Below are 17382 nucleotides of genomic sequence, written 5' to 3' on the forward strand. Positions count from 1 at the left end.
CAGCACATTGTACCCCTTGTTTGCACTAATGTACACAGTTATGATTTAAAAAAAAAAAATGATGTCATAAATTCTGTGGTTGGGGTAAATGTGACAAACTTTTCTTATTATTTTCCTTTGCTCTTTCATTATTATTATTATTATTGACGATTTTTCCTTTTATTTTGGAAATACATATGTGTATATGCCCATACACACTTTATGAATGTATGTATGTTTGTATTGATTTATTTATTCATTTATTTCAGCCTGAGTAATTGTAACCCTGGGAAGAGTGCTGAGTTGTCATAGCTCACAGCATCCTCAGTCTTCTGGGCACAAGAGATCTTACCTCAGCCTCATGAGTTCCTGGGACTAGAGGCATGTGCCAACATGCTGGACCAATTTTTCTATTTATGGTAGAGTTGGGGGTCTAAATATTTTTTATTTCTTTTTTTTTGAGACAGAGTCTGAAGCTGTCGCCCTGGGTAGAGTATCATGGCATCACAGGTTACAGCAAACTCCAACTCTTGGGCTTAAGCAATTCTCTTGCTACCGCCAATAGTGGCTAGGATTACATTCGCCCGCCATAACGCCCAGCTATTTTTTGGTTGTCATTGTTGTTTGGTATGCTGGGGCTGGATTTGAAACTTATATCTTCAGTGTACGTGGCTGGCGCCTTTGTCACTTGAGCTACAGGTGCCGAACCAGATAGGATCTCACTATTGCCCAGGTTGATCTCAAACACCTGTGCTCAAGTGATCCATTCACCTCAGTGTCGCTGAGTTCTACGATTAAAAACATAATCCACTGTCCTGCTTCTACTTTATCTTTACGACTTCTGCTTACCTGTTGTGCTGCATATTCTTACCTGATTTTTAGAATTCTCCAAAATGCAGTGTATATATGTAACATTTATTTATCTTTAAGATAATTAGCTCCTCTCTACTGTATTATGGCATCTTTTAATGTTCTTGACATGATTTTGCAGATAAAATTTGTAATGTATATTTACTGGATTCTGATAAAAAGCTAGTGGCTAAAATTGTTATTGTTTACATTTCTTTCAGCTGTATCTAATATTTCTACCCAAGAAATTTGCAAGAGCTGGGCACAAATATTTTATTTCCAAAGAGGATCCTGAGCAGATATCAAACCTGTGGCCCTGGGATTTTAAACTTTACAAAAGACTTGGAAGATGTGTATGAGTGTAAGCAGCAGAAAGTATGTTACTGTGGACTTGACGAATGTGTAACAGCTACCCATGGCAAAGTCTTCCAATGTAGTAATTGTTTGAATGTCTTCAGACAATTGTCAAATCTAAATAGCCGTTAGATGATATGTACCTTAGAGAAAACTTTTAAATGTGAAAAGTATGGGAAAGCATCTAAGCTCTGCTCACACAACACAGACCATAAGATAACTCATACTGGAGAAAAACAATACAAATGCAAAGAAGGTAGCCAAGTCTTCCAATCTTTTTCAGGACTCCATACTGAAGAGAAACTCAACAAGTATGAAAATGATGGCAAATATCTTAGCCATAAATTAAAGCATTGTAACCATAAGATTTTGAATACTGGGAAAAAACCCTACAAATATAAGGAATGTGACAAACTTACAAAGCATACTCACAAATTTCTGGCCATAAACAAATTGATTCTGAAGAGAAAAGCTACAAATGTCAAAAGTGTGGCAAAGGCTTTAAATATTACTCACTCCTCTCTAGACATCAAAAAACTCACTCTGGAGAGAAACCCTACAAATTTCAAAAATGTGGCAAAGCCTTTCATCAACAAGCATAACTTTCTGCACATCAAAGAATTCACTCTGGAGAGAAACCCTACAGATGTCAAGAATGTGGCAAAGCTTTTAACAAACACCGATACCTTTCTTTTTTTTTATTTTATTTTATTTTTATTTTATTTTATTTTTATTAAATCATAACTGTATACATTGATATGATCATGGGGCATCATACACTCGCTTCATAAACCATTTGACACATTTTTATCACAGTGGTTAACATAGCCTTTCCGGCGTTATCTCAGTTACCGTGCCAAAACATTTACATTCTACATTTAACGAGTTTCGCAAATACCCCTGTAAGATGCACCACATGTGTGATCCCACCGATCCCCTTCCCTCTACCCAGCCCCTTCCCCTTTCCCAATTCCCCCTATTCTTAAGTTGTAGCTGGGTTATAGCTTTCATGTGAGAGTCCCAAATTAGTTTCACAGTAGGCCTGTGTACATTGGGTACTTTTTCTTCCATTCTTGGGATACTTTACTAAGAATATGTTAAAGCTCCATCCATGTAAACATGAAAGAGGTAAAGTCTCCATCTGTCTTTAAGGCTGCATAGTATTCCATGGTATACATATACCACAATTTATTAATCCATTCGTGGATCGATGGGCACTTGGGCTTTTTCCATGACTTAGCTATTATGAATCGGGCTGCAATAAACATTCTGGTACAAATATCTTTGTTATGTTCTGATTTTTGGTCTTCTAGGTATATGCCCAGCAGAAGAATTACAGGATTGAATGGCAGATCTATTTTTAGATCTCTGAGTGTTCCCCATATATCTTTCCAAAAGGAATGTATTAATTTGCATACCCACCAGCAGTGCAGAAGTGTTCCCTTTTCTCCGCATCCACGCCAACGTCTCTGGTCTTGAGATTTTGTGATATAGGCTAGTCTCATTGGAGTTAGATGATATCTCAAGTAGTTTTGATTTGCATTTCTCTGATGATTAAAGATGATGAGCATTTTTTCATATGTCTGAAGACCTTGCGCCTGTCTTCTTCAGAGAAGTTTCTGTTCAAATCCCTTGCCCAGCCTGCGATGGGATCCCTTGTTTTTTTCTTGCTGATGCGTTTGAGTTCTCTGTGGATTCTGGTTATTAAACCTTTGTCAGAGATATACCCTGCAAATATCTTCTCCCATTCTGAGGGCTGTCTGCTTGCTCTGCTTACTGTGTTCTTAGCTGTGCAGAAGCTTTTTAGTTTGATCAAGTCCCAGTAGTGTATTTTTGAAGCTGCTTCAATTTCCCGGGGGGTTCTCCTCATGAAAAACTCACCCAGACCAATTTCTTCAAGGGTTTTCCCTGCATTCTCCTCTAGTATTTTTATAGTTTCATGTTTTAAGTTTAAATCTTTAATCCAATGAGAGTCTATCTTAGATAATGGTGAAAAGTGTGGGTCCAATTTCAGTCTTCTGCAGGTTGCCAGCCAGTTCACCCACCACCATTTGTTAAATAGGGAATCTTTTCCCCACTGAATGTTTTTAATTGGCTTGTCAAAAATCAAATAGCGGTAAGTAGCTGGATTCATCTCTTGGTTCTCTAGTCTGTTCCAGATATCTACTTCTCTGTTTTTGTGCCAATACCATGTTGTTTTGATCACTATCGATTTGTAGTAAAGTCTGAGGTCTGGTAGTGTGATTCCTCCTGTTTTGTTTTTATTTCTGAATAATGTCTTGGCTATTCGAGGTTTTTTCTGATTCCATATAAAACGAAGTAATGTTTTTTCAAGATCTTTAAAATATGACAGTGGAGCTTTAATAGGGAGTGCGTTGAAATTATATATTGCTTTGGGTAGTATGGACATTTTGATAATGTTGATTCTTCCCAGCCATGAGCATGGAATGTTTTTCCATTTGTTAACATTTTCAGCTATTTCTTTTCTTAGAGTTTCATAGTTCTCTTTATAGAGATCTTTCATTCTATTGTTAGGTAAATTCCCAAATATTTCATCTTCTTAGGCACTACTGTGAATGGGATAGAGTCCTTAACTGCTCTTTCAATTTGACTGTTGTTGGTGTACATAAAGGCTACCGATTTATGAATGTTGATTTTGTAACCTGAGACGCTGCTGTATTCCTTGATCACTTCTAGGAGTTTTGTAGTAGAGTCCCTAGTGTTTTCCAGATATACAATCATATCATCTGCGAAGAGCAAGAGTTTGATCTCTTCTGACCTTAAATGGATACCCTTGATCGCATTTTCTTCCCTAATTGCGGCGGCTAAAACTTCCATTACAATGTTGAAAAGCAATGGAGACAATGGGCAGCCTTGTCTGGTTCCTGATCTGAGTGGAAATGATTCCAATTTAACTCCATTCAATATGATATTGGCTGTGGGTATGCTGTAGATAGCCTCTATCAGTTTAAGAAAAGTCCCTTCTAGACCAATTTTCTTGAGTGTTCTGATCATGAAGGGATGCTGGATATTATCAAAAGCTTTTTCTGCATCAATTGAGAGAATCATATGGTCTTTGTTTTTTAATTTGTTTATGTGCTGAATTACATTTATAGATTTATGTATATTGAACCAGCCTTAAGACCCTGGGATAAAACCAACTTGGTCATGATGTATAATTTGTTTGATGTGTTGCTGGATTCTGTTTGTTAGGATCTTGTTGAATATTTTTGCATCTATATTCATTAGTGATATTGGTCTATAATTTTCTTTTCTTGTTGAGTCTTTTCCTGGTTTGGGGATCAGGGTGATGTTTGCTTCATAGAACGTGTTGAGTAGTCTTCCTTCTTTTTCTACCTTTTGGAACAGGTTGAGTAATATAGGTACTAATTCCTCTTTAAAGGTTTGGTAGTATTCTGATGTAAAACCATCTGGCCCCGGGCTTTTCTTTTTAGGGAGGTTTTGTATAGTTGATGCTATTTCTGAAGTTGATATGGGTCTGTTCAACATTTCCACTTGATTCTGGTTAAGTCTTGGAAGGTGGCGTGCTTCCAAGTATCGATCTATTTCCTTCAGATTTTCATATTTCTGAGAATAAAGTTTCTTATAATATTCATTAAGGATTTTTTGAATTTCTGATGAGTCTGTGGTTATTTCGTCTTTGTTGTTTCTGATTGATGATATTAGAGATTTTACTCTTTTTTTTCTGATTAGGTTGGCCAGAGGTTTATCTATTTTATTGACCTTTTCAAAAAACCAGCTTTTTGATTTATTAATCTGTTGTATTATTCTTTTGTTTTCAATTTCATTTAATTCTGCTCTAATTTTGGTTATTTCTTTTCTTCTACTGGGTTTGGAGTTGGAATGTTCTTCCTTTTCCAGTTGCGTGAGATGTCCCATTAAGTTGTTAACTTCCTCTCTTTCCGTTCTCTTGAGGAAGGCTTCCAGTGCTATAAATTTCCCTCTTAGAACTGCCTTTGCGGTGTCCCAGAGGTTCTGATAGTTTGTGTCTTCATTGTCTTTTTGTTCCAAAAAATTGGCGATTTCTTTCTTAATCTCATCTCTAACCCAGCTATCATTCAGCATAAGGTTATTTAACTTCCATGTTTTTGTATGGGTATGCAGATTCCTGTTGTTACTCAATTCAAGTTTTATTCCATGATGGTCCGAGAAGATGCATGGAATAATTTCTATTCCTTTAAATTTACTGAGGTTAGACTCGTGACCTAAAATGTGGTCAATTTTGGAGTAAGTTCCGTGGGCTGATGAGAAGTATGTGTATTCAGTTTTGTTGGGATGAAATGTTCTGTAGATGTCTGCTAAATCTAAATATTGGATGGTTAGGTTTAAATCTAAGATTTCTTTGCTCAGCTTCTTTCTGGAGGATCGATCCAACACTGCCAAGGGAGTGTTGAAATCTCCGACGATTATGGAGCTGGAGGAAATCAAGTTGCTCATGTCTGTTAGAGTTTCTCTTATAAATTGAGGTGCATTCTGGTTGGGTGCATAGATATTAGTAATTGAGATCTCATCATATTGAGTATTACCCTTAACAAATATGAAGTGACCATTCTTGTCCTTCCTTACTTTTGATGGTTTAAAGCCTACTGTATCTGCAAATAAAATTGCAACACCTGCTTTTTTCTGATTATCATTTGCCTGAAATATGGATGACCATCCTTTCACCCTGAGTCTGTATTTGTCTTTTAAGTTGAGATGTGACTCTTGTATGCAACAAATATCTGGCTTGAGTTTTTGTATCCAATCAGCTAACCTATGCCTCCTTATAGGACAGTTTAAGCCATTCACATTGATGGAGAGTATTGATGGAGAGTATTGATAAGTCTGGTGGAATTTTGGGTATCGAGTTTTTCAAAGGTCCAGTGGACATTTTTAATCCTTTCGCCAGTGTGGAAGTTGGAGTTTGATCCGAAGTTTCTGAGTGAGTTTACTTTTGTGGTATAGGATTGGATTGGTCATTGTGGAGGATAGGTCTGAGAACATCCTGAAGAGCTGGTTTACTTATGGCAAATTTTTTCAAAATATGAATGTCATTGAAGTATTTCATTTCTCCATCATAGATGAAACTCAGTTTAGCTGGATACAAGATCCTGGGTTGAAAGTTTTTTTGCTTTAGGAGATTAAAAGTTGATGACCAGCCTCTTCTGGTTTGAAAAGTTTCAGCAGAGAGATCTGCAGTTATTCTAATATTCTTTCCTTTGTACGTTATAGTTTTCTTTCACCGGGCTGCTTTGAGAATCTTCTCTTTCATGTTAATTTAGTGAAGCTAATTATGATATGTCTGGGGGATGACTTATTGGGGTTCACTCGTGCTGGGGTTCTGAAGCTGTCTGCTATCTGAATTTCAGATTCTCTAGGCATGTCTGGAAAATTTTCTTTCATAATTTCATGCAGAAGGGCCTCTGTGTCCTCGGAGGCGACTTCATCGTTCTCAGAAATTCCTGTAATCCTTATGTTGCTTTTTTTCAATTTATCTGAGAGTTCTCTGAGTGAGTGATCCGTTTTTGCTCTCCATTTCTCTTCCTCTTTGAGAGATTGGGAGCGTTCGAAGACTTTATCTTCAATGTCAGAAATCCTTTCTTCTGCTTGCTCCATTCTGTTACTGAGGGATTCTACTGTATTTTTCATATCTTTGAGGGCTGTAAGTTCTTGCTTCAGTGTGTCTAAGTCTTCGGTGGTTTTGTCTTTAAATTCGTTAAATTCTTGAGACAATTTTTGAATTTCTCCCCGAATTCCTAATTCCATTTTAGTAATCTTATCTGCAATCCAAATTCTGAATTCGATTTCTGACATCTCAGCCAGTTGTTTATTAATGGGATCTTCAATAACATCTGCCATATCTTTTCTTGGGGGGGTTGATCTATTCTGGTTATTCATGTTTCCAGAGTTTTTCCGCTGATTCTGCCCCATGGTTATTTTACTCCCTTTGGTTTTTCCCCTGGGGTTTTATTGAGGGCCCGTACAGTGTTGTGGCCTGAGAAACTGAGGCCCTGTCTGGTGTGGTGGAGTAAAGTGGTTCTGTCTTGCTTTCAGCTGGTTTCTGTTCGATCCTATTGCAACTTCTACTCTGGCTTGAAGTCTCAGCTGTGTGGAAAAATCAGCAATTAAGTCACCCCGCCTGCCCACCTCTGGCCCCAGTTGGAAGAGGAGAATCAAACCTTCCTACAATCGCACACCCGGGCACCGCCTGAAAAGTCCTCAGTCTATTAGCCCAGTTCAAAAGGTCCAAATCAACTGTCTAAATCGGCACTTGTCTCGGGTGGGAGAGTTCAAGAGATCTCTGGGAACTGGATCACAGGGGCCTGGTGACTCCTCTGACACGGCTCACCCCAGTGCAGCGTGGAGTCAGGAGGAGCCACCCAGCAAACAGAGCAGTCTAGGAAGGTTGACGTCTCCTTCCCCACTTTGCCCCTCCGTCGGACCCAGTCACTGGTATCTCTGCAGATGGCTAACCCAGTTGCCTGCAGTGAACAGACACTCCAGGGGTTTGCACCTGCCTGAATCGCAAGGAAGTCTGCCAGGCCCCCGCAGCCTGCCGCTATCTAGCAGGAGGAGATGGGGCCTGACATCTTTGAGTGTTTGATGCAGGTGATGGGAAGGAGGTGTTCACTCAGGCTTAGCCCCGTCCCTGATGGATGTTGCTAACAGAACAGAACAGAACAGACAACTTTGCGGGGTTCTTTCTCTGTTCCTGTCGAAATCGCCTACAGAGATGGGCTGTTTTGAGTTCAAACGTCTTTGCTGCTGGAAATTTGCGTCCAAACACCTCTCTGGGTCGCCCTGCCCTGGAAGCTTCCCGGGTTTGTGAGCCGTGTCAGGAAATCCCCCGCTCACCGGTGGCCTCCTCTGGTTGCCCCGGGAGACAGGGGGTGTGGCCTCAGAATATCCAGAAGTGAGCGTTCTGCCGTTAAAGAAAAAACGGCTGTTCATCTACCTCCAGGGAACTGCTGCTCTGGTGTGGGCACTCAGGCGACCCTTTTCTCCTCTGTCCCGCTCCCCAGAGTCAGCACTGAGCGGCCGCAGTTTGTGCTGGGTCCACATCCCTCAAAAGATCCCCCAAGAATCAGAACTCTTGGGGAATGGGCCCCCAGTCCCCGATTGGGAGTGGGGTGGGAAGCTAGAGTTTCATTCAGTTTTACGCAACACTACGGCCCGGGGAGGGCTCCTGCACTGCACCGCAGGGAAGTGCCGCCAAGGCTTGATTTCCCCTCAGCAGAGTGCCCTCTCCTTGCTCACGTGTCCCAGAGTCAGCGCTGACCTGACGCAGCTCAGGCACTATGCACTCCCCTCGAGAAATCACCCAAGAATCTGAACTCCTGGTGGATAGGCCCTCAGACCCCGAGTGAGAGTAGGGGCTCTCAGCTCTCAGCGGGGAAGCTAGAGTCTTATTCAGTCTTGTGCCCCATAATGTTGCCCTGGGAGGGTTGCTGACTGCACCGCAGGGAAGTGCCGCGAGGCGTGACTCCCCCTCAGCCCAGTGCCCTCTCCTCACTCGCGCGCCTCAGAGTCAACGCTGACCAGTCGCAACTCGGGGACTGTCCACTCCCCTTGAGAAATCACCCAAGGATCCGAACTCCTGGGGGACAGGTCTCCAGACCTCAGTGGGCGGGAGGGGAGCGCCGTTGATTCAGGGTTGCCGGCAAAGGATTCCCAAAGTTTTATTCAGTTTTATGCCCAGCAGGAGAACGCCATGGCACCCCAGTAGGGGAGGTAGGTCCAGTTTGTAGAAGGTCTCTCCCTGGAGTGTAGTGGGAGGGCCTTTAATTTCTGCCCGCTTGTTCAATTGTGGGGCTCTTGAGCCGGTCTCATGGGGGAGGGGGACTCCCATCCGCTTTGTGGTGGATTTTGTACCTTTTGTTTGCGTCCTTGTGATCACAGCTTGCCTCACGGTGTTGATGTGCGTTCTTCAACCTTCTCTCTTGGTGAGGCTCAAGTCCACCAGGATACTTACTAAATTCCTGTCCCTTAAGTCTCCTTCTGGACGGGAGCCTCTGTTGATAGCTGGCTTCAGTCCGCCATCTTGTCTCCCTCTCCTTATAAGTTTTTCCCTAGCTCAGTCAATATAAGGATTTTTTTCTATACTTTCTTCTAGAATTCTTATAGTTTGATAACTTAAGTATTTCTTTTATCCACTGTGAAAGGTGCAGATCCTTTTGCAGTATTTTATGTTGGTTATCAAGTTCTCCTAGCACCATTTATTGGATAGGGATTCTTTTCCCTATTGTATGTTTTTTTTCGCTTTGACATAGGTCACGTGGCATGTGATGATGGTTTCATATCTGGATTGTCTGTTCTGATCCAAAGGTCTATTCTCTGTTCATATCCAAAGGCTTTATATCTGTATCATGCTGTTTTGATTACTAAAGCCTTGTAGTATAGCCTGAAGTAAAATGTGAAGAAAGTCATGACTGTGAAAAACAATGGGTCATCAGGAAGTTTAAAGGGTAAGGGAATAATTTTATCTAGGACAAAAACTGATATAGCAATATTTGTCCTAAAATAAGTCAGGGTTTAATAGGAAAAACTTGGGATAAAAACACGGCTTCAGCAAGTTAAAAATAGTCTATTTAAGGCATGATATTTGCAAAGGTGGATTTATCAACATTTTGTATGTCAACAAGTTGGTCTAATTGAAAGGGAATCTCTAATTAAAACAACAAAGTGGGCTGGGGGCCTTGGCTCAGGCTTGTAATTCTGCCACTGGGGGAGGCAAAGTTGGCTGGATTGCTTGCACCTATGAGTTCCAGACCTGCCTGAACACAACAAAGACCCCATCTGTAACAAAAATACAAAACTTGATTCAAGAGGAACTCTTGTGCCTAGTAGTTGCAGGTGCTATGAACTATGATGCTACAGCCCTCTACCAAGGTTGACAGCTTGAGATTCTGTCTCAAATAAAAATAAAAAAATAAGGCCACAAAGTGTTCTTTTTGTCATGAGACCTTGTTTAAAACCTCTTTGGATTGCTTTGTATATATTGAAATTGGCAAATAAGTTGCATCAGTTATTCAGTATCAATCTTCCACTATGGAGTGAAAATAAATCTATCTCTCTGTATGTTCTTCTTCCTGCCTACAGCCTGTATGTGTTTCGTTATGGGTGTTGAGATCAAGATTATTAAACTTTTACCTTTACTCAAGGTCATCAGTTACTCCTTTGAAACAGAAGAAAGAAAAAAAGGAGCCAACTTTATTCTTTAAAATACCACTCTGTTTTTCTCAACTGCCTGACAATTTCAATCCTTCCTCTGTGTCTTTAATTTACTCATCACTCTTCTTTGATTTTTGTTGCTAAGCCAAGCTGACAGAACATGTATGTGTAAATTCTGCCACACTTGAACAATATTTATTTCTTTCACAAGTGTGTACTTTGGCCACAGTGGACCCTTTCTGGTTGTGAGACAAACTGGGGACTCCATGCCCTTATTGCTGCACTTTTTGCTTTGTGACTTTCTAAATCAAATAAAAAGTTTGCACTGGGTCTTTCACCTACTGCATCACTCCCGATCTTTTATAAAACTACAGCCTTGCTCTTCTCTTGGCTTTATGAAAGCTCTCATTAGCCACCCCTCAACTGGAGGCAAATGGTCTGTGATAATCCTCTTCACAGACTCCTCAGGTTGAATCAATGGGCAGCCCTTTCACTGTGGTCACTAGTCAAAATCAGAGCATACAGGGATATCATCTGAGTAAGAGGACTGGGTGAGGCAAAGGCTAAACCAACCACAGGTAGGTATGAAACTCAGGTATTGAGAGTAGGAAGTGGTTAGATACTTGGTAACAGATGCCTCCTGCACCTGGAATCTGACATTGTAATTGCAGGTGGGAAAATGCAGGGCCTGGAAAACTCTGGCCACCTGGGAAGGGCACAGCATTGTCCACAGGTATTAATTTGCCATGACAATGATGCCTATCTGGACAGCAGCAATTTGCCTCAATGTCTGTAGGAATGCTTTGTCTAATTGGTAGTCTACCATCTCTTCTCTATCCGTGGAAAGCTGTGGGCCACGACTTTCTAACAAATGCTGGAGCTGCATATTTAGTGCTTCATACTGCACTCTCTCCTATGACTAAACCTGGTTCTGTAGCAGGAGTGACAGGACAGCTGGAACACAAATTCTTTATTAAACCTCTTATATGCTGGATTGAAGAAAAAGAGATGCCTCATTGGTTCCTTCAGATGCTTGATTTCCTTATTGTCTTGGTGAGGAGAGTCTTGTCTAAATTATGTACTCAGATTACCTTTTGTCCATAAAACAGTAGCCTTCCAATGAAGGTACAGCAAGAACATGTCTGGTAGGTGCTACCTCAACATCTGGAGGCTGAGGACGAATGGTTAGGAGAAATCAACATCCAGTTAAAATACAATGACGGGGAAGAGGATACACTTAGGAAAGTTTTCAGGATCACCCCAATTGAGGCCCACTTAAAATCAGAAGCTCAACCACCACAAAAACGTCTATACTTTTTGAAGCATGAAGCAATAATGGACATAGCCCCTTTGATTGATAACTTCATAATATGTGGACTTAAAAGGCTCTGTGAATCTTTATATAAAGCCCCTATTTTTAAAATTTTTTGTGGGGGGGATAGTCTCACTTGGTAACCTTCAGTAGAATTCTGTGGCATCACAGCTCACATCAACATCAAACTATTGGGCTCAATCAATTTTCTTACCTCAGCCTCCCAAGTAGCTGGGACTACTGGTGCCAGCCACATGCCCTGTTATTTTTTAGAGATGAGGTCTAGCTCTGGTGTATACCCAGCAAAAGGACCCCTAAAGGCCCCTAACTATCTCAACCTGACTCCCCGCAAGTCTCAAACCTCCCTTCCCCCACCCCCGGCAAAATCCGGGAACAGGTTTCAGAATAGAATAAGGAAGTTCTCTGAGTTTTCAAAAACTCCTAGCCACAGGGAAAACAGTAGTGAAAACTTACTCAAGCAGAGTTTCCCAAACTACTGAGTCTCCTTAGTTTGTCCCCATGCCAACTGCCACGATGTAACCCCCTGATTGCCACGTTCTCCTTCTGTGTTTGCTTGCCTGCTTGCCAACACAACACAAAAATGGTATAAAAATCAGCTTGCTCCTCATTTTGGGGCTGTTTGCCATTGGGGGCAGTGACCCACCTTGGCAGGTGTAATAAATCACCATCTGATTTATACCTGAAGTGAGGTTTGAGTCTTTCTTCCAGGTGGCAATGCCTACAACACTGGCTTAGGCTGATCTTGAACCTGTGAGCTCAGACAATCTATCCACCTCTGCCTCCCAAGTGCTGGGATAACAGATGTAAACCACCACACCAGATAAACACCCCTATTCTTTTCTTTTATTTATTTATTTATTTATTTATTTATTTATTTATTTATTTATTTTTTGTAGAGACAGAGTCTCACTTTATGGCCCTCGGTAGAGTGCCGTGACATCACACAGCTCACAGCAACCTCCAGCTCCTAGGCTTAAGCGATTCTCTTGCCTCAGCCTCCCGAGTAGCTGGGACTACAGGCGCCCGCCACAACGCCCGGCTATTTTTTTGTTGCAGTTTGGCCGGGGCTGGGTTTGAACCCGCCACCCTCGGTATATGGGGCCGGCGCCCTATTCACTGAGCCACAGGCACCGCCCGACCCCTATTCTTTTCATACATAAACCTGAAGGGCAGTGACTGTGTCTCAGTGGGTAGGGTGTCGGCCCCAAATACCGATGGTGGCAAGTTCGAAGCCAGCCCTAGCCTGCTAAAACAGCAGTGACAACTGCAACAAAAAATAGCTGGGCATTGTCGTGGGTGCCTGTGGTCCCAGTTACTCAGGAGGCTGAAACAAGAGAATCATTTAAGCCCAGGAGTTTGAGGTTGCTGTGAGCTATGATGGTATGGCACCCTACTAAGAGTGACAAAGTGAGACTTTGTCTCAAAAAAAGAGAAAAGTTTCTCAGGCACATGACAACTAAATATATGAAAGTGTCAGTGATAAGGACAAGACACAGCAAACTGCATGATGGAAAGTCACACGTTTTAACTTCACTGTCTATAAATACCACTGGTGTTTTTCATCTTCTGTAATAGAAACAAATAGAAATAGCTTCACCTGAATGGTCAGGACACTGTAGACTTAGTTATCTGACACCCTCTGTACTCCACTATAACTGCCACTCGAATTACAAACTTTGTCTCTTTTGTTCATAATGTGGTACTTTATAGACATGCAAAACGTGACATTGTAAGAAGTCCCCTTGTATATGTAGGAACATGGCAAAACCTGCCTTTTTCCCTTGGTTCATTAAAATATTAACTCACAATTGTGGTAGTTTTTTTAAATTTTTTTTTGTGTGGGTTTTTGTAATTGTCATAGATTAATAAGAAAAAGGATGGGCCATGCCCGTAGCTCAGTAGGTGGGGTACCAGCCACATACATTTAAGCTGGCTGGTTCCAAGCCACCCTGGGCCAGCTAAAACAACAATGGCAAAAATAATAATAATAATAGCTGGGCATTATGGGAGGCACCAGGGTCCCCACTACTTGGGAGGCTGAAGTAAGTGAATCGTTCAGGCCAAGGGTTGGATGTGACTGTGAGTTGTGATGCGATGACACTCTACCCAGGGAGACAGCTTGAGACTCTGTCTAAGTAAATAAATAAATAAGAAAAAGGTTTAATCTAAATACCATGTGTATGGGTGGAAACAAATGAATGATTACCTACAGATTCGGTAATAATCAGAGACTTTTATAGATGGCTATTGGAAGGGAGAAGGGAGAATGTAGAAAATGTAGGTGCAACAAGTAGTTGCTAAGGGAGAGTGTGTGTAGATGGGTGGAAAAAGATTTATCTGTAGATTAAACTCAGAGACAGGTATCTTGCTTCAATAACCTTGTGGCCAGATCTATTAGCATGTAATAAGGAAGTCAGAAGCCCCTTTTGATTCCCAATCAGGTTACACAGGTTTTATGTAGATATTAAAAAGGCCTCTTCCAATGCTTTCTGATCATGATGGCCTTTATTGTTTTTTTTTGTTGTTGTTGTTATGGTTGTTTGTTTGTTTTAGAGACAGAGTCTTGTAGGTTCCCAGCCCCCAGATGCAACCTTGGGAAGCCCTCCGGTAACTTTCCTTTCTGTGAAAATTTAACCGATTGTTCTTACTAGCCCAGGCATGTCTACAAAGAAAGAAGTTTTTCCATCTTAGGGCAATGTTCCTCGGGGAGGACATGAAGCCATGTCACTTGAGGGGCCAGTACCTCTCCAACTAAAGATGTAAGAAGTATTTTAAGAGGTGGAGAACACTTTGTACAAGATCTGGAAAAGGGGCTTGGCACCCGTAGCTAAGTGGTTAGAGAGCTCGCCACATGCACTGGGCCTGGTGGGTTCGAACCCTGGCTGGGCCTGCTAAACAACAATGACAACAACAACAGCAACAAAAATGGCCAGGCATTGTGTTGGGCTCCAGTAGTCCCAGCTTCTTGGGAGGCTGAGGCAAGAGCATTGCTTGAGTCCAAGAGTCTGAGGTTTCTGTGAGCTGTGACACCACATTCACAGTCTATTGAGGGTGATACACTAAGACTCTGTATCAAAAAAAAAAAAAATCTACAAAGAAAGGCATTACTAGTCATGAATAAGAGGTAAATTATAATTATAATTTTATTCAGATATATTTTGAAGGTACTGGCTTGTCAATTAATCATTTTTATATAAATATTTAAAAGTGTCAGACATCCCTATAAAATATAGGAAAGTTAAACTTGTTTATTAAAGGGAAAAGAATTAATGAACATTGTAAGTTATAACTATATATTTTTTTTGACAGTCTCAAAATTTAGATGTCTTTTTAAATCCATTTTTGGTCATTAATCCCAATGTTATGTTTATTCCAAAAGCAACTCAAGGTGGAGACAAGATGGCTAACTGAAGCCAGCTTTCTAGAGAGGCTCCCATCCAGAAGAAGAGTTAAAGGACAAAAATTTAGCAAGTAACCTGGTGGATTTGAGCTGCACCAAGAGAGAGGTTGAAGAATGCACACCAACCCCGCTGAGGTGAGCTGCGACCACAAGGATACAAACAAAAGGTACAAAATCCATCACCAAGCAGCCAGGAGTCCCCTCTCCCATGAGAATGGCTCAGAGTGCCCCACAAACAAACGGGCAGAGTTCAAAGGTCCTCCCACTACATTCCATGGGAGAGACCTTCTAAAAACTCGACCTGCCTCTGCTACTAGGGTGCCATGGCGTTCTCCTGCCAGGCATAAAACTGTATAAAACTGTATATATTCTCTACCTGCAACTCTGAGCTCCCAGCACTCCCCTCCACTCTCACTCTGAGGTCTGGAGGCCTGTCCTCCAGGAGTTCAGATTCTTGGGTGATTTCTCAAGGGGTGTGGACAGTGCCTAAACTGCAGCTGGTCAGTGCTGACTCTGGAGCCAAGGAGCGAGGAGAAGACCGTTGTCTGAGAGGGAACTACACCAGAGCAGCAGTTCCCTGAGGTGCGGAGCCATCTTTTAGAAGCAATACGGCTCACTCATGGATATTCTGAAGCCACACTCCCTGTCTCCCTGGGCAACCAGAGGATTCCGGCAACAACCCATGAGTAAAGGATTTGCCTGAGGTGGTACTGACTCACAGACCTGGGAAGCTCCCAGGGTAGGGATGACCCAAAGAACCACTTTACTGAGCCTAAGACGCACCTGGCTCTCAGGGAATCATCAGCCTATAGACAAAGGAAGGCAGCAGGATAAAACTGACAGATAACTTAATACAAACCTGCAGGAGCAAAGAATAAGCTTTGGAACTCAAAACAACTCTTCTGCAGGGGAATTTAGCAGTTCTGTTCGGTTCTGTCAGTAACATCAATCAAGGGCGGGGCTGGACCTGAGTGAACACCCCCCAACCTTCACCAAGCACCCGGTGCTGTCAGGCCTCACCTCCTCCTGCTAGTTAGAGGGATAGCGCAGAGGCCTGGCAGATTTCCTTGTTATTCAGGCTGGTGCAAACCCCTGGAGTATCTGTCCACTACAGGCAACTGGGTCAGCCAACTGCAGGGCTATAAGAGACTGGGTGTGACAGAGGTGCAAGGTGGGGTAGGAGGCTTCAACCTTCCCAAACTGATCTATTTGCTGGGTGGCTCCTCCTGACTCCACGCAGAACTGGAGTAAGCCATATCAGAGTAGTCACCAGACCCCTGTGATCCAGTACCCAGAGACCTCTTAAACTCTCCCACCCAAGACAGGTGCTGACTGAGACAATTGATTTGGACCTTTTGAATTGAGCCCATCGCCTGAGGACTATTCAGGTGGTGCCCTGGGTGTGTGGTTGTAGGAATGTTTGATTTTCCTTTTCAAATTGTTGCCTGTGGTGAGCGGGGTGACTTAATTGCTGGTATTTCTCCACAGCTGAGACTTCAACCCAGAGTAACTGTTTCACTAGGGTCAAACAGAAACCAGCTGAAAGCAAGACAGAACCACTTAGCCCCACCACACCAAACAGGTCCCCAGTTTCTCAGGCCACAGCACTGTACAGGTCCTCAACATAGCTCCAGGGGAAAAATCAAAAGGAGGAAAACAATCATGGAGTGGAATCAGCAGTAAAACTCTAGTAACATGAATAACCAGAATAGATCAAACCCCGCCCCACCAAGGAAAGATATGGCAGATGTAATTGAAGATCCCATTCATAAACAACTGGCTGAGATGTCAGAAATTGAATTCAGAATTTGGATTGCAAACAAGATTAATAAAGTGGAGGAAAATTTGGAATTAGAACTTTGAGCAGCAATTCAAAAGTCAGAATTAGGAATTCAAGGAGAAATTCAAAAGTTGTCTCAAGAATTTAACGAATTTAAAGAGAAAACCACCAAAGGTTTAGACACACTGAAGCAAGAATTTGCAGCCCTCAAAGATCTGAAAAATACAGTAGAATCCCTCAGTAACAAAGTGCAGCAAGCAGAAGAAAGGATTTCTGACATTAAAGACAAAGCCTTTGAATGCTCCCAAACTCTCAAAGAGGAAGAGAGCAAAAACGGATCATTCTCTCAGAGAGTTCTGGGATAATACGAAGAAGGCTAACATCCAACTCATTGGAATTCCTGAAACCAATGAAGTGGCCTCGCTAGGCACAGTGGCCCTTCTGCATGAAATTATGAAAGAGAATTTTCCAGACATGCATAGAGATTCTGAAATTCAAATAGCAGACAGCTTCAGA

The sequence above is a fragment of the Nycticebus coucang genome, chromosome 20 (genome assembly GCF_027406575.1).
Source record: "Nycticebus coucang isolate mNycCou1 chromosome 20, mNycCou1.pri, whole genome shotgun sequence".
Lineage (NCBI taxonomy): Eukaryota > Metazoa > Chordata > Mammalia > Primates > Lorisidae > Nycticebus > Nycticebus coucang.